This window comes from Callithrix jacchus, chromosome 5, assembly GCF_049354715.1.
Source record: "Callithrix jacchus isolate 240 chromosome 5, calJac240_pri, whole genome shotgun sequence".
NCBI classification, from domain to species: Eukaryota; Metazoa; Chordata; class Mammalia; order Primates; family Cebidae; genus Callithrix; species Callithrix jacchus.
In genome coordinates, this window is record NC_133506.1 from 4,393,142 (window position 1) to 4,411,913 (window position 18,772).

Genomic DNA, 18,772 nt, shown 5'->3' on the forward strand with positions numbered 1-18,772 from the left:
TCTCAGCTACTCAGGAGGCTGAGGCAGGAAGATAGCTTAAGCATTGGAGGTCAAGGCTGCAGTGAGCTGTAATTGTGTCACTGCATTCCAGCCTGGAAAACAGAATGAGTCCCTGTCTCCAAATAAATAAATAAATAAATGTTTCCCTTAGTGTTTTTTTTTTTCAATTTTATGATTTTTTTACATAAGTAATACATGTAAGTGGGACTACATAAAAAGATACATAATGAGAAAAATGAAATAAAATAAAAAAGATACATAATGAGAAGTGTCCTCGCCACTCCTATCTCCCAATTACCCTGCCTACTGGCAAATTAGTTTGGGTTTTATGTTTTTTTTTTTTTTTTTTTAAAGACAGAGTCTCACTCTATTACATAGGCTGGAGTGCAGTAGCATCATAGCTCACTGAAGCCTCTGACTCCTGGGCTCAAGCAGTCCTCCTACTTCAGCCTCCCGAGTAGCTGGGACTACAGGCAAATGCTACCACACCTGGCTAATTTTTTTATTTAAAATTTTTTTGTAGAAGTAGAGTCTCACTATATTGCCCAGGGTGGTCTCAAACTCCTGGCCTCAAGTGATCCTCCTGCTTCAGCCTCTCAAAGTGCTAGGATTACAGGTATGAGCCACCATGCCTAGGGTAAAACACTGTTACCAATATTTTGTGTAACTTTCCAGAAACAATTAATAGGCAGAACAGACCACTCTTAGTAGGACACAGGGCTATTGTGATTCAACTAGTGTGGAATGACCAAAATAATTATTTTGGAAGAAGTCTGTATCATTAGGCTCTTTCATAAGACCCTTAAGATCATTGACGACAGAAATTTGAAAATTGAATGTTAAAAAACTGGATTTTACGGGAGGCCGAGGCAGGAGAATTGCTTGAATCCAGGTGGAGGTTGCAGTGAGCCAAGATCATGCCATTGCACTCCAGCCTGCACGACAAGAGTGAAACTCCATCTCAAAAAAAAAAAAAAAAAAATTGGCCAGGCACAGTGGCTCATGCCTATAATCCCAGCACTTTTGGAGGCCGAGGCAGGCAGATCACCTGAGGTCAGGAGTTAGAGACCAGCCTGGCCAACATGGCAAAAACCCCTCTCTACCAAAAATACAAAAATTAGCTAGGTATGGTGGTACATGCCTGTAGTCTCAGCTACTTGGAAGGCTAAGGTGGGAGGATCACTTGAACCCAGAAGGTGGAGGTTGCAGTAAGCCGAGATCACTCTACTGTACTTGAGCCTGGGCAACAGAGTAAAACTCCATCTCAAAAAAAAAAAAGGATTTTAATGTTTGTTGTTCAGAAAAGAGATAAACATCTCACAGTCTTCAGTCAAGCACAGGGTAACAGAGGTAGAAAGAACTGCTCTATTTAAGGGACAGATCTGTCAGGCAAGTATGTACACTACACACTTTGTTTACATATGCTCATTTTTGCTGCACAAATGATGGCATACAATACACACTATTCTGTATTTCATTTTGTTAATTATTATATGCATTCAATAAACTGCACAAATCTTAAGTGTAGAACTTGATCATCTTGCTATTTCAAATTTAACAATATACCTTGATTATCATTCTTCACCAAGACTTAAAGAGCTATTTCTCTTTTTTATTTGATTTTGTTGTTGTTGTTTTTGAGACAGGGTCTCACTCTATCACTCAGGCTGGGGTGCAGTGGCACCATCACGGCTCACTGCAACCTCAACCTCCCAGGCTCAAGTGATCCTCCTGCCTCAGCCTCTTGAGTAGTTGGGACTACAGGTGAGACGCATGATGCACGCTACTGGTTGTTTTGTTTTGTTTTGTGATAGAAACAGGATCCTACTGTGTTACTCAGGCTGGTCTGGAACTCCTGGCCTCAAGTGATCCTCCCACCTCAGTCTTCCTTCCAAAGTGTTGGATTATAGGTGTGAGCCATGGCACCAAGCTTAAAGAGCTATTCCATTATCTTTTTCAGCTGCAAAATATTCCACTGTTTGTATATACTGTAATTTATTTAACAAACAAATGCTTCAGTGAATAAATGAATATCCTTTCTTATGTCACTTTACTGTCTTGCAAGTATAGCTGTAGGATGAATTACCAGAAGTAGAACTGTTGGGTCAAAAGATGTGTGCTTTGTTTTCTCTTTTTTAAGATGGAATTTCGTTCTTATTGCCCAGGCTGGAGTGCAATGACACGATCTAGGCTCACTGTAACCTCTACCTCCCAGGTTCAGGCAATTCTGCCTCAGCCTCCCGAGTAGCTGGGATTACAGGTGTGTGCCACCACACCCGGCTAATTTTTAGTAGAGTTGGGCTTTCACCATGTTGGTCATGCTGGTCTCAGACTCCTGACCTCAGGTGATCCACCCACCCTGGCCTCCCAAAGTGGTGGGATTATAGGCGTGAGCCACTGTGCCTGGGCAATGTGTGCATTTTAAATATTGATTAATATTAGGGAACAACTACTTTAAATAAGATGGTCCTGGAAGGCCTCTCTCTGGAGAGGTGATATTTGAGCCAAGACCTGAAAAATGAGAGGTAGGCAATCATACTAATTCTTGGGAAGAGGATTCTGGGCAAAGAGAACATCAAGTGGAAAGGCAATGAGACCTTTTCTAAGAAAGAAAGAAAGAAGGAAGGAAGGAAGGAAGGAAGGAAGGAAGGAAGGAAGGAAGGAAGGAAGGAAGGAAAGAAAGAAGAAAGAAAGCAAGCAAGCAGGAAAGCAAGAAAGCAAGAAAGACAATACAGCTAGAGTTCAGTGAGCAAGAAGTTGGATAAGAATGAGAGGTAGGCAGCCAAATCGCATAGAGCCTTGCAGGCAATGGTAAGAAGTTTGAATTTTATTCTAAGTGGATTACTAGTTTCCCTTGGCAAGTTCAGGTCTACCTCCACACTTTTGACCATGCCATTGCCCCCCGCTCAGAATATTCTTCCTCCTCCTTCAGACACCAGCACCATGTGGCCCTCCCTTAGCACCACTGATCAATGCTTTCCCTCTTCTTCCTTACTGCACAGAATACTTATGAAGGAGGTAACTGAAACCTAGAGAAATGTTGTGGCTTGGCCAAGGTCACACAATATAATAAGTGGCAGAGCCAAGAATAGATCCTCAGGTCTTCTGATTTCAAGGCAGGACTCTTTCCCTCATAGTGTGAAGGACGGGGACTGGCTGGGACGCCAGGCCTTTTCTTACTAGCAGAGGTCACACAGAAGATTATCAGCCTCTTTCCAGTTCCTGGCTCAATGAGTCAGTACCATCCTCTCCCTGGCTTCAACCCTCCTAGGCATATGAGAAGCCAAACACAGGGAGCTTACTAAAGTGGGAAGGAACAGGGAGAGAGGAAGCTGGCAAATGGCCCTGAATGCCAGAGGCAGAATAAGCCATTTCCTTAACTGGCTCACTGATGAGTGCCACAGGAACTTCAGAATGTCTCCGGTTATGGCTGAATGCCGACATATACATACCAAAGCACACATGCCCCAACATTGCATACCACATACTAATTTGCCTATGTGCACTCACTTGTATAGAATCACATATACTAATATACAAGCATTCTAGGCATAGAAGCTGCCAATCTGCACACATAGACACAAATAAACATAAATATATGCACCCAGGACTCAAACATGTGCCTATCTGCAAGTACATCCACCACATATATGTACCCTGTGCATATATCTATGTGCACTGTGTGCACCTCTACCAAATTATTCTGTTTTGCCAGGTGCCACACATGTAATTCCACACTTTGGGAGGCTGAGGCAGGCAGATCACTTGAGGCCAGGAGTTCAAGACTGACCTGGCCAACATGGTGAAGCCCCAACTCTACTAAAAAGACAAAAATGGGCTGGGTGCAGTGGCTCACACCTATAATCCCAGCACTTTGGGAGGCCGAGGCGGGTGGATCACGAGGTCAGGAGTTCGAGACCAAACTGTCCAACATGGTGAAATCCCATCTCTACTAAAAATACAAAAATTAGCTGGGCGTGGTGGCACACACCTGTAGTCCCAGCTACTTGGGAGGCTGAGGTAGGAGAATTGCTTGAACCTGGGAGGCAGAGGTTGCAGTGAGCCGAGATCGCACCACCTGCACTCTAGCCTGGGTGACAGAATGAGACTCTGTCTCAAAAAAAAAAAAAAGACAAAAATTAGCTGGACATGGTGGTACGTGCCTATAATCCCAGCTACTCGGGAGGCTGTGGTGGGAGGATCATCTGAGCCCAGGAGGCGGAGGTTTCAGTGAGCTGAGATCGAACTATTGCACTCCAGCCTGGGTGACAGAGCAAGACTGCCTCCAAAAAAAAAGTGGAGTAGTGGCTCACACCTGTAATTCCAGCACTTTGGGAGGCCGAGGCAGGTGGATCACCTGAGATCAGAAGTTCAAGACCAACCTGACCAACATGGAGAAATCCCATATCTACTAAAAATGCAAAAATAGCTGGACGTGGTGGCACATGCCTGTAATCCCAGCTACTCAGGAGGCTGAGGCAGGAGAATCACTTGAACCTGGGAGGCAGAGGTTGCGGTGAGCCAAGATCACGCCATTGCACTCCAGCCTAGGCAACAAGAGTGAAATGCCATCTCAGGGAAAAAAAATCATTCTGTTTCATTTTTTTCACAAAACTTTCCATTATTTGAAATTATGTCATGTATGTTAATTACTTATATATTATCTATGTTCTTCACTGGAATATAAGCTCCATGATAGCAGAGTTTTGTTTTTTTTTTCTAAGACAGAGTCTTGCTCTGTCACCCAGGCTGGAGTGCAATGGCAAAATCTTGGCTCACTGCAACTCTGCCTTCTGGGTTCAAGTGATTCTCTCTGCCTCAGCCTCCCAAGTAGCTGGGATTACAGGCACCCGCCATCACACCTGGCCTCAGTCTCCCAAGGAGCTGAGATTACAGTCATATACCACCATGCCCAGCTAATTTTTTTATATTTTTAGTAGAGATGGGGTTTCACCATGTTGGCCAGGCTGGCCTCGAACTCCTCACCTCAGGTGATCTGCCTACCTCTGCCTCCCAAACTGCTGGGATTACAGATATAAGCCACCGCACCCAGCTGATAGCAGAGATCTTATTTGTCTTCTTCACTGCTCCGTCCCTAGCACCACGAGTAGACTAGTACATAGAAGGTGCACAGGAAGAGATAAGCACAACCTATACAAGTACAATTTACTTGAGGCCACTTCCAACACACACACACACACACACACATACACACACACACACAGTGTGCATTCCTCTCCTTGGCTATGGGCTCAAGTTATACATTATTGATGTAGGTACCTTACTCATTCCAGTGTCTTCTTTCTCTGACATATACACCAGTCTGGGGCCCCTGGCTAGTTGGGAGAGGTGAGGGGGCAGGGTACTGGCCTACTGCAAAATCCCAAGCCCTCTAGGACATCAGAACTCTTAAAAGAATATCCAATTTATTCTCTTAACTCTGAGATTGAAGGAGGCTATTAGCTATGCTTGGCATCATAGGGTGGGTTGAAGCAGAGCAGGGACCAGGACTTAAGGTCCAGGCCTCTTTCTTCTACACCAGGAGTTGCAAGCTCAAAAACTGGCAGGATCTAGGCAGGTAATGTAAATGAGTGAAGTGGACCACATGAAAAAAAAATGTATTATAAAGATAAGAAATAGTTCCCTTTTCATTTCCCTATAAGAAAATAGCAGCATACACGTAATAACCCTTAGCCCCAGTTTTGGGGGAACAATAGGGAAGGGGAAGGACTGGAAAACTGGCAAGTGCATGGCCTGGCAAAAGAAGGCCTCCAGTACCTAAACTTGACCAATTAGCAGCCTAATGTTCCCTCTGAGTGCTTCTGCCCTAGTTGTAGTAAGGAACAAGAGGACTAAAGGAGGAGGTAGACAGAGGTGCACCCCAGAAACTGCACCACAGATCACACAGAAGGCCAGAGGAGAGTCAGGCGTGGCGGCTCATGCCTGTAATCCCAGCACTTTAGGAGGCTGAGGTGGGAGGATCACTTGAGGCCAGGAGTTGGGAGACTATAGCCTGGACAACAAAACAAGACCCCATCTAGAGGAGAATGGCGCTTTTGAGATTCACCACTCTTATTTATAGATGAGAAACCTATGGCACAGAAATGGTAAGTGATGACCTTGAGGTTACTTACAAATTAGTGGCAACATTATTCTAAAGCACCATTGTCCAAAATGGCAGTCACTAGCCACATACAGCTATCAAACACTTGAAATGTGGCTGAAGAACTGGATTATTTATTTTACTTAATTTTATTTACTATAAATATCAATAGTTACATGTGGCTAGTGGCTTCCATGTTGGATAGCACAGTTCTAGAGGCTAAATGTCTCTAGTTCAGGGCACTCTCCTCCTAAATGATATGGCCTCCGAAAGGGGGGTGTTGTTTCCAAATTCAGAATTAGCATAAGAGAAAAAATCTCAGGAACCCTGAGAACTATGAGGTTGACAACTATCAAGGATAGAATTTTAGTGTACTTATCAGAAATCCATCATTCTGTTTGGTTTTCCCTTAGTTCCTTAGAAAAAGTTCCTTTTGGAAACAAGACAGATGGCCAGACACAGTGGCTCAAGCCTGTAATTCCAGCACTTTGGGAGGCCACGGCAGGCGGATCACAAGGTCAGGAGTTGAAGACTAGCCTGGCCAATGTTGTGAAACCCCATTTCTACTAAAAATACAAAAATTAGCTGGGCTTGGTGGCACATGCCAGCTGAGTAGTCCCAGCTACTCAGGAGGCTGAGGCAGGAGACTCACTTGAACCCTGGAGTCAGAGGCTGCAGTCAGCTGAGATTGTGCCACAGAGCAGGAGTCTGTCAAAAAAAGAAAAGAAAAGAGGAAGAGGAAGAGGAAGAGGAAGAGGAAGGGGAAGGGGAAGGGGAAGAGGAAGAGGAAGGGGAAGGGGAAGAGGAAGAGGAAGAGGAAGAGGAATAGGAAGGGGAAGAGGAAGAGGAAGAGGAAGGGAAGGGAAGGGAGACACCACAGATTTCTGGTTTCAAGTGACATAACTTGCAAACCCTAATGCAGTCTTACTCAGCTCCTGATTCAAAAACTAGAATCAACTGTCATTCTATCACCCAAATTTGGAAGGGCTTTCCACCAACTACAAAACTGACGAAACTAGAGTAAACAGCCTCAATCAGTGGACTGTTTATGAAATGGCTCCCTAAACATCGATTCCTCACCTACTGAGGAAGCCAGGTCTGTACTAATCAGTCTTCCTTCAAAAGGCGGGTACTGACCAGGCACAGTGGCTCACGCCTGTAATCCCAGTACTTTGAGAGGCAGAGGTGGGAGGATCACGTGAGGTCAAGAGTTCAAGACCAGCCTGGTCAACATGGCAAAACCCTGTCTCTACTTTAAAAAAAAAAAATAGCTGGGCATGATGGTGTGTGCCTGCAGTCACAGCTACTTGGGAGGTTGAGGCACGAGCATCACTTGAACCTGGGAGGTTGCAATGAGCCAAAATTGTGCCACTGCACTCCAGCCTGGGTGACAGAGCAAGACTCTGTTTAAAAAAAAAAAAAAGGTAGGCATGGTCAAGTAGACACAAATCAAAACAACAATCAGATCCCACTTTACCCTACTAAGATGGCCATAATTAAACAGACAATAACAAGTGATGACAAGCATGTACAGAAATTGGAAACTTCATACATGCTGATGGGAATGTAAAATGGTTCAGCTACTTTGGAAAACAGTCTGGCAATTCCTCAAAAGGTTAAATATAGAGTTACCATATGACTCAGCAATTACCTCCTAGTTATATACCCAAGAAAATTGAAAACATATACCTACACAAAAATATGTACCCAAAGCTTGTAGTAGTGTTATTCATGACATTAGAAAGTCTAAAGAACCCAAATGTCCACCAATTGAGGAATGAATAAAGAAAAATGTGATATAGTTATACAATGCAATATTATTTAGACATGAAAAAGGATGAAGTACCTATATATGGTATAACATGGATGAACTTTTTTTTTAGACAGTCTCACTTTGTCACCCAGGCTGGAGTGTGGTGGTGTGATCTCAGCTCACTGCAACCTCTGCCTCCTGAGTTCAAGCAATTCTCCTGCCTCAGCCTCCCGAGTACCTGGAATTACAGGCATGCACCACCACACTTGGCTAATTTTTGTATTTTTAGTAGAGACAGGTCTTCACCATGTTGGCCAGGTTGGTCTGGAACTCCCTACCTCAGGTGTTCTGCCCTGCACCCAGGTGTGAGCCACTACACCCAGCCTATAACATGAATTGAACCTTGAAAACATTATGCTAAGTGAAGGAAACCAGACACAAAGGGCCACATGTTGTATGATTCCATTTATATGAAATGTCCAGAATAAGGCAGAGCCTTAGAGACAGAAAGTAGATTAGTGGTTGTCTAGAGCTAGAGGGGAAGAAGTTAGGGGGAAATAAGAAATGACTGCTAATGAGTATTGGACTTCTTTTGGGGTGATGAAAATGTTCTAAAATTGAGGGTTGTATACCTCTGTGAATATATTAAAAATATGAATTGCAAATTATATCTCAATAAAAATGTGATTGTGATTTTTACTGGAATTGCAATAAATGTACAGATTTATTTGGAAAATACAGATCTTTACAAATCTTCCTTTCCAGAAAGATTGTAACTATTCATTCATCAGAAAGATTTAGGACTATTCATTCATTAATTCTTGCCTCTTTCTATTCCTTTGTCTTTTTTTTTTTTGAGACGAAGTTTCGCTCTTGTTACCCAGGCTGGAGTGCAATGGCGCGATCTCGGCTCACTGCAACCTCCGCCTCCTGGGTTCAGGCAATTCTCCTGCCTCAGCCTCCTGAGTAGCTGGGATTACAGGCACGCGCCACCATGCCCAGCTAATGTTTTGTATTTTTAGTAGAGACGGGGTTTCACCATGTTGACCAGGATGGTCTCGATCTCTTGACCTTGTGATTCACCTGCCTCGGTCTCCCAAAGTGCTGGGATTACAGGCTTGAGCCACCGCACCCGGCTCTCTTTTTTTTTTGAGACAGACTCACTCTGCTGCCCAGGCTGGAGTGCAGTGGTGCTATCTCAGCTTACTGCAACCTCTGCCTCCTGAGTTCAAGCAATTCTCCTGTCTAAGCCTCCTTAGTAGCTGGGACTACAGGCATGAGCCACCATGCCCCATTAATTCTTGTATTTTTTAGTTGAGATGGGGTTTCACCATGTTGGCCAGGTTCGAACTCCTAACCTCAAGTGATCTGCCCACCTTGGCCTCCCAAAGTGCTAGGATTACAGGTGTGAGCCACCGCACCCAGACTTTCTGTTTATTTCTAAAGACAACACTCGGGCACTTATTTCTTTCTAGCACTACAGTCCTACATAGACATCTGTTTCCCTCACTGGATTGTGAGTTCCTTAATGGCAGATAGGGTATCTTTTTATGTTTTCTCCTCAGTGCTTACCACAAAGACTGATATTCAGTGAGCACCTAATACATAACTGTAGAATGAACAGATAAAAGCATGAATAAACAAATGAACAAACTTATCTCTGCTCATATGACCAGCTGGATCCAGGATGATCAAAGAGAGAAAGCATGGAAGGAAAGAGGGGATAAGATAGGATGCAGACAAACAAGATAGATGCTGGACAGGCAGGAAAAAGACAAGAGTGAAATTGGTGGAATGGAATTTGGAATCATGTGAAGAAGAGTTTCTTAAGCTTCTACAGTGGGCTCAGTCCTGGACTCTGTGAAGAGACTGGAAGAGGCCCCTGGAGCTGAGGTCCAGAGTATGAGAAGCCTGCCCTGCAGTCTGGGCTATTATTGTACCCTGTCCTCTTGCCAGTTATTTTCAGGCCTTGCTCCAAATACCTTGTGCATGTTCCCCTTAGCCAAAGTGGCTTTGGGGCCAGATGGATTGTGTACCTCTTCTCTTTTCCCACTGCCTCCATGCCTACTTACAGGAAGGGAAATCACACACTTGTTTCTACCATTCTGTGTCCCATACTGGCCTTACCCATGACAAGTAAATGAGGGTAGCTCTTATATTATCAGAGTATTTGGAATGCAACCCCAAAAGAGGAAGCAGAACAGAAAGTGGAAAGAAAATTCAGGGGCATCATTTTATATGTACATCAAGTCTCTCAAGTATAACAGACACATGCAAAAATATTCATTACAATGGCTCGCTGTTATTAGGTCAAAGGCAATTTAAATCATTAGTCCTCAACCTAGGGTACTCTATTCCTGGGGGTACCTACGCAGAAACATCTTAAGAGAATAAATGTCTAGATCCTCAACTTCCATATGTAGTATTTCCTAACAATGACCTGTCTGAGTTGGTTCTTCTTTCCCACTCTCTTTCACAACTACCCTTCTCCTATGTTAAACAAAAATGTCATAGCTCTCTCTTATCTCAAACTTTATTATGGTACAATGCCAGGGTATGAAAACTTCCAGAGTGCTGAACAAAGGCACAATTTGAGAATGTATAACTTCTGAGGTAGAGCCCCAAGAAAGCAAATCAAGGAGAGCTTCTCTGAGAAATCAGTACTGAAACGATTGGCATCTTAATTCATCCAGGAAACAAACTCATGGCAAGACTACTTGCCTTATATTTCTTAGAATTACAATTCAGAAGTGAAATAGTTATCACAGAGTCATACACTAACATATTTATCTTAAGAAAGAAGTCAGGCAATTTCTAACAGAAAGTAGATCTCATTTAGCTGATTATGTTGAGTGATAACTGGCTACGCAAAATAGGTTGTATGGTGAACGTTTTCTACAAATTATATGAGCTAAATTTGCAGTGTCAGCATTTTGAAAGAGTTATAACCTATATATGCATATATATGTATATAATATATAAAATATTTTGGAAATTATGTTTTTTTGCAATTTTTGAATCTTAAAAAAATTTTAGATATGAACATTATATCAAGAGTTACATACTTTTTCAAAATTCTTTTAGGTATACAATTTTAAGAGTTTAAGGCTATTAATCTAAATAATTTTTCAAAGTTACTTTGTCCCTTCCCCCCTACATCAGAATTGCCTGAGGAGGTTACAAAAATACAAGTCAGAGGTCTTACCCTCTGAACATTCTAACTCAATAGTCTGGGATAGGGTCCAGGGATCTGGAAATCTCATGACATCCTCAGGTAATTATTTACGTAAAAAAATTGGGAAATCCTGGCTCTGAAAATGGAGTTTCCAGACTAGATTGTTTACCCTACTTCAAAGTACAATTTACATAAACCTTCCCCTCTCTGAGCTTCAGTTTCCTTCTCTGTAAAGTATAAGATGGAAAGAGAGTTGAGAGAAGGGAGAGGTTGATATTAGACTAATCTCTAATTATCTCAGACTCTGATTCTCATTTCTTCCCTCCACCAGCAGGGGAATGGGTTCTCAACGTCAGTTTCAAAGAAAAGGGGTAGACACAGAGAGGAAAAGATTGTGGAACTTGTGGAGAATTCAGAGTCATGCCATGAAGAGTTTCTTAAGCTCCTACAGTGAGTTCAGTGGGCTCAGTCTTGCACTGTGCCATGGAAAAGACTGGGAGGAGTCCCTGGGGCTGAGATTCAGGGTATGGGAATCACATGGGAGTCCCATACTTACTTAAATGGGGAAGAAAAAAAAAAAAGAACAAACTTAGTTGAGATCAAGAAGAGTAATGAAATCTGCCATTCCTATCTCACATGGTAATTGTGTAAATCAGATAAGAATCCAGGCCAGGCGTGGTGGCTCATGCCTGTAATCCCAGCACTTTGCGGGGGCTGAAGCATGTGGATCACTTGAAGTCAGGAGTTCAAGATCAACCTGGCCAACATGGTAAACCCCCATCTCAACTAAAAGTACAAAAATATTAGCCAGGTGAAGTGGCGCATGCCTGTAATGCAAGCTGCTTGGGAGGATGAGGTGGAAGGACAGCTTAAACCCAGAAGGTGGAGGTTGCAGCGAGCCCATATCATGCTACTACACTCCAGCCTGGGCAACAGAGTGAGGCTCTGTCTCAAAATAAAAAAGAATCCAGCTAATTCCTCACAGGAGAATAAAACTGCTTTAGAGGACATTCACTCATCTGATTCTCACAGCTACCTTAGCAGTAGGTAGAGCAAATATTATCATCATCTTAAAGATATAAGAAACCCAGAGGAAGTGGCTTGCTAAGGCCACAAAGGGGATTGTTATTAACCTCATCTTAAAGATGCAAGAAATCCAGAGGAAGTGGCTTGCGAAGGCCACAAAAGGGGGTTAATGGCAAATCTGTAACTAGGCCCTAGGCTTCTGACTTCCAGACTAGTGTTGGTTCTGCTGTACCAATTTGGAGTGTACCCAAATGAACATGAAGAAGCCTCTCTCCTAAAAATCTCCAGGAGCACTGTGGAAAGCTGAGGAGGAGGGGACTCCCATGCATTTTTAGCTTTCGCCCATGGCCAAGGCCAAGCTCACCATGATCACGTCAACATCCTACAACTTCCTGAAAGACCCAAAACCTAAGTCAAGACCCAAAACTTCACAGTCCCTGGCATTGCCAAGTATCACAAGAGCACTTGTATATTCATTTGCTCCTAGAGACATGTCTCCCTCCTCCCCACCCTCTTGACAGAAATAAGGAAAAGCACATTGTTCCCAACATTTCATTCCTGAACAAAATTATAACTTATAGGCAAAAATCTTGCCCCCATCAGAATGTGAACTTCATAAGGACAAGGAACAAATATTTCTTATTTATTGCTATAGTCTAAGCACCTAGTACAGTCCCTGGTACATGTCTATAAATAACTATAAAAATTTAAAAACCTGCTACTAGAAGCTATTGGATTATCTATAGAGCATGGCTATCCATATAAATAAAATTATATTTCTCTCAGTTTTTTCCTTATCATGTGAAAACAACTAGAAAGATGTTTAACAAATCTGGATGTCATATTAGGATTCTCTAACTTTTTTTGTTTTTTGAGACAGGGTCTCACCCAGGCTGGAGTACAGTGGCATAATCACCACTCACTGCAGCCTCAACCTCCCAGGCTCAAGCAATCCTCCCCACTCAGCCTCCCGAATATCTGGGACTACAGGTATGCATAACCTCACCCAGCTATTTTTTTTTTTTTTTTTTTTTGAGATGGAGTCTTGCTCTGTCACCCAGGCTGGAGTGCAGTGGCGAGACCTCGGCTCACTGCAACCTCCGCCTCCCTGGTTTAAGCGATTCTCCTGCTTCAGCCTCCCAAGTAGCTGGGACTACAGGCGCCCATCACCATGCCTGGCCAACTTTTGTGGAAACGGGGTTTCACCATATTGGCCAGGCTGGTCTCAAACTCCTGACCTTGTGATCTACCCGCCTCAGCCTCCCATATAGGATTACAGGCATGAGCCACCATGTCTGGCCCACATCTAGCTAATTTATTATTATTATTATTATTATTATTTGACACTGAGTCTCACTCTGTCGCCCAGCCTGAAATGCAGTGGCATGATGGTGGCTCACTTCAACCTGCCTCCCAGGTTCAAGTGATTCTCCTGCCTCAGCCTCCTGAGTAGCTGGAACTACAGGCGTGAGCCACCACACCCGGCCTAATTTTTAAATTTTTTGTAGAGATGGGATCTACCTGTGTTGCCCAGGTTTATCTCAAACTCCTGAGCTCAGTGATGCTTCTACCTCGGTCTCCCAAAATGCTGGGATTACAGGAGTGAGCCACTGTGCCTGGCAGATTCTCTAACTCACTATATTTGGTAGTTTGGAGGACACCTCAAATAGCCATCCTCAAAAACAGCTCTGAAACTAAAGTTCAACAAGAACCCTCTGTGACTGCTCCTTTGGACAGATTTTCATGTATTAAAATATCATGGTCAAAAAAAAAAGCAAATATTGGTTTCCAAAATTAGTCCCTAGTCAAAAAAATCACACTTAGAAATGCAAGCGTTCAGCCAGGCGTGGTGGCTCATGCCTGTAATGCCAGACCTTTGGGAGGCTGAGGGGGGGCGGATCATGAAGTCAGGAGATCAAGACCATCCTGGCCAACATGGTGAAACCCCATCTCTACCAAAATACAAAAAATTAGCCAGGCATGGTGGCGTGCACCTGCAGTCCCAGCTACTCAGGAGGCTGAGGCACGGGAATTGTTTGAACCCAGGAGGCAGAGGTTGCAGTGAGGTGGAATAGTGCCACTGCACTCCAGCCTGGTGACAGAGCAAGACTGTTGAAAGTTGGAAGGAAGAAAGGGAGGGAGGGAGGGAGAGAGGGAGAAAGAAAGAGAGAGAGAAGAGACTTGACCAAAGGTAGTGAGTTATCTCAATTGATTGTTCACAGTCAGTTACAGATCAAACTCCTTGTTCTACTCTTTCCCCTCTTCTCACTACTGTACTTGACTAGTCTTTTTTTTTTAAATAAAAAGAAGGAAAGAAAGAGAGAGAGAGAGACAGAGAGAAAGGAAGACAGAGAAGAAAGAAAAAGAAAAATGAAAGAGAAGAAAGGAAGGAAGGCAGGCAGGCGTTCATATGCTCTGGAGATGTTTTCTATATGGGCAACTCCATGTGTAATGTACTTCAGAGCGAATAGTTTCTGGGTCATATTTATTTTATTTAAATAAAATAATGATGCTCCCAACAGTAAAACCATAAGGCTTTGAATAAGCACACCAGCTCTTAGAACCCTAGATGAGGGCTGTTCTAAAAACTTTATATTCCAAAAGGAGATAACAGATACGTCCAAGGCCCTCCTATATCTGAGATTTTACAGTATTCTCTCGTCTGTTCTCTAATTCAAAATTCCAAGCTGGCCAGGCACAGTGGCTCATGTCTGTAATCCCAGTACTTTGGGAGGCCAAGGCTGGAAGCTCATCTGAGGTCAGGAGTACAAGACCAGCCTGGCCAACACAGCGAAACCTCATCTCTACTAAAATACAAAAAATTAGCTGGGCATGGTGGTGTGTGCCTGTAGTCCCAGCTACTCAGGAGGCTGAGGCAGTAAAATCACTTGAAGGAGGCACAGGTTACAGTGAGCTGAGATCGTGCCATAGTACTCCAGTCTGGGTGACAAGAGCAAAACTCTGTCTCAAAAAAATAAAAATAAATATAACATTAGCTGGGTGTGGTGGTGCACACCTGTGGTCCCAGTTACTCAGGAGGCTGAGGTGGGAGGATCACTTGAACCCTGGAGTTCGAGGCTACTGTGAGCCACAATTGTACCACTGCACTCCAGCCTGAGGAATAGAGCAAGATAGAGAGGAAGGAAGGAGGAAGGAAGGAGGAAGGAAGGAAGGAAGGGAACAATCTATGTCACAGAACTTGTCATTATTTCCATTTTACAGAGGGAGGGAGGGAGGGAGGGAAGAGAGAGAGAGAAAGAAAGAAAAGAAAAGAAAAGAGAGAGAAAAAGAAAAAGAGAAAGAGGGTCAGGAAGGAGGGAGGGGGAGAGAGAGAGAAAGAGAAAGAAAAGGAAGAGAAAGAAAGGAAGGAAAGAAAAATCTTAAATATTATCAGAGATTATATGTGACTGTCAATGAGGCTAATGTAATCTTTGATATGTAAAGTCAAACAAGGGTAATAGTACCCTGTTCAAGGCAGACTATAGCTGGAATACTTAATGAGAGATATTTGCCAACTAAAGTATATCCAGGGGAGACCGACATTATTGTTGAGGAAGCCACATCATATGAGGAACCTGAGAATGTGGACTCTGTATCATCTCATTTATAAAACAAGAATACCAGACTAGATCAGGGGTTTTCAAACTGAGCTTTCAAACTGAGCTTTGCAAATACCTAGGGGTTCCAGACACACACCTCACAGGGAACACAGTGACAGGGTGGAGAAGCCCACAGAATGTGGCTCTAGTCCTCCCATCCATGATCTAACCAGATCAGCTCCGCTGCTACCTGTTTTTGGTATGGGGCTTTGGCATAATAATAAAAATAGCTACTACGCTTTTTGCCAAGCACTAAGCCCTTTATATAAATTATTCCAATTATTCCCCACAACAATCTATGTCACAGAACTTGTTATTATTTCCATTTTACAGACATGATAGTTGAGGTTGAAAGAGATGAGATAACTTGCCCAACTAGTAAGTTATTAAGGTAGAGATGTAGGGATTTAATCAGAATGATCCAGAATCAGAATGAGAAATTATGAGGATTGTTAGGGATGGGGATATTGGTACTACAATTCCTGATTTGTATGGAAACTGGACCAAATGACCTCTAAGGACTGAAATTGAGAGTCTTGAATTCTCAGAGGTTCAAGGTGTGAGACACTGGAGATCATTACCTGTGCTCAACCTCTCCCAAACCAAATCTAGGAAATGGGGGAAGGCCCATCCTGAACTCCAGGCCTTCTGAGTTGTTATAAATGTGGGATTGCCATAAAGCAAAAACCCCTGCTCCCATCTGACCACCTAGTATCTTCAAAAGAGAGAAGGCCAGTTCCTCCCCTCCCCTAACTTCTCCCAGAAATGTAGAGAACTTATCAGGGCAGTTCCCTACATTTGTGACAGAAATTCTGAAGGTCAGTGCCAGGAGTAACTTAAGCAAGTGTCCTATACACCCCTAACAGTTTATAATTGGGAAAAAGAAGGCTTAGAAAAGGGCATTAACCAAAGCCATTCTTTTCATTAAATGTTTACTAAAAACACCAGTATAAGAAGTTGGCCCAGACACAAACCCAGGTAGCTGATATGGAGCTCAGGATGATGAAACAGGCCTCAAGACAGTCTTCAGAGCAATACATTCATTATTCATATGCCACCTACTTCCAAAAAAGTGACTTGGAAAGCACAGCCTACTTGTCTCATTTTTTTCACCACTTTAGGGAGGGGTTCTGTCAAGTGTCAAGGGTCATAAAACTCAGGGAGAAATGAGGAAAACAGATTAGAAATCCACCTTAAACATGAACTCCTCCAGTTCTCCTCCACAATCTGCTCACCTGATTCAAGTGGAGAAAGACTGTTCCCAACAATTATCTCCCATTAGCTTTGAGTATGCTACCAGCCACAAACAATCCTCAGGCAAGGGGAGCAGACTCCTTCCTCAGCCTCTTCATTCCAAACTTTCTAAAATTCTCGCTTTATGGTGTCAACATCATTATAGAAAAAACATAATTTAATAAACAAAATCCTCTCTCTTTCTTACCATCTCGACAGAAATTCAGCCCACCTACTGAGTCACCAGAGAGTCACTATAGATTGCAACAGACCTTCTAAAAACTGCTTCCTCTCTTCAGAAACAGTCATAGAATTCTGGAAGATGAGAGATGAAAGAGACCTTGCAGAGTGTCTGTAGTTCATCTCCCACCATGCCTACAAAGGGAAGGCCCGGAGAGAGGAAGAGAATGGTCTGAAGTCATCTTTCTCGAATGAGTGTTTTTCTTTACCAAGTATATCTTAAACAATAGATACACTGTTGTGAAACTAGTGAGGATACAGATACAGTGTGTGTGTTTGACAAGATGGGGATGGTTGAGAAAGTGAGACAAGCCCATATTTTGACAAGGAGGTTTGTCAAGACAATATGGAAAATGAGAGCCCTAGAGTATATTGTCCTGTCATTCATGTTCAGGGCCTCTAAATTATCTAGGTCCATATTCTGGAGTTCACTTCAGTGATATGGGGAGGTAGGGACTTTTTTTTTTTTTTGGGCCCTCAAATACACACACTCACACATACATCTACAAGGATCTGGGGAGCTCCAAAATGTCATACTATGGAATTCATATTCAAGAGCATACAAGGATCCTGAGAACAGAGCTTCTGTCCTAGGGTCACTCCTAAAGTTGCCTTATTCTCGAAAGCTCAAGTTCCTGAAGAAGGACTGAAATATAGTGAGAGGCATGAAGAAACAGTAGTGATTTCAGCTGAGGGTGAGGATTTAGGTGGCTCAGAGATAATGACAGCCTTAAGGCGACCCAACGCAAAACAAACAATGGAAAGAATCAACTATACCAAATGTCTTGGGCTTTGGTACTAGGGACTTCTAGAAAAAGTAGAGATTGAGCAGCTAGTATAAATGACCAGAGTATCAGCCATCAACCACTTTTCCAGCCTCTCCTCATAAACCTTTTACTTAATCCCTCAAATCTCTGACAGCCCTCCAGTGTTCCTTCAACTAGCTAACTCCCTTCCACTCCTTCAGCTACCTCTAACACCCTCACTGACTATCTCTCCCTGAATGACTATCCCAATACTTTTTCACTGATCATTTTCTCATACATATACACATGCATCTCTGATAACATATTTATCTGCCACACCAGGGGGAAGACAGTATGAAAGGGTTGGAACCGAAGTCTTTATTTTGCAGGACAAATTTAGCTCTTGGATCAGATGAAAATGTGTGTTCAAAAGAGCAGTGTTTATATAGGCTAAGAGAATCCTTGACTCTTCCCTCTCACTTTCTCCCTAGCTCCCCACCATCTACACACCTAGTTACCTGTGCTGGTTTCTTTCCAAAATGAAAAATAGCTAATACACTTTTTTTTTTTTTTTTTTTTTTGCCAAGCACCATGCCCTTTATACAGATTAAATTACTATAAAATTACTAAATTACTCTAGAATTTCATTGTTCCATTCCATTCCCACCAGCAGCATCCCAGTTGAGGACTGAATAACAAACTCTGTTCTCTGGCTTCACTTTCCCGTTTCCATATGTATCCAAATTAATCCTCTTAACCTCTGCTGTAACTTCTACATTCCCCTGCATACAACCTTTCACAGATCTCCAAAAATAGTCAAGATCGCCTATACCTGGACCTTATCCACTGTTGAAGACAACCTGACTCCTCTGACTCCCCATATCCAATCCAAGTCAG

The 18,772-nt window shown here is 42.9% G+C and overlaps 1 protein-coding gene across 5 annotated transcripts in view; it reads right to left on the minus strand.

Annotated features, from left to right (window-relative positions):
• The window catches only part of ACSS2 (acyl-CoA synthetase short chain family member 2), a 47,029-nt gene that overhangs the window by 16,574 nt on the left and 11,683 nt on the right, over nucleotides 1-18,772 (minus strand). The gene's annotated exons all lie outside the window — the stretch shown is intronic.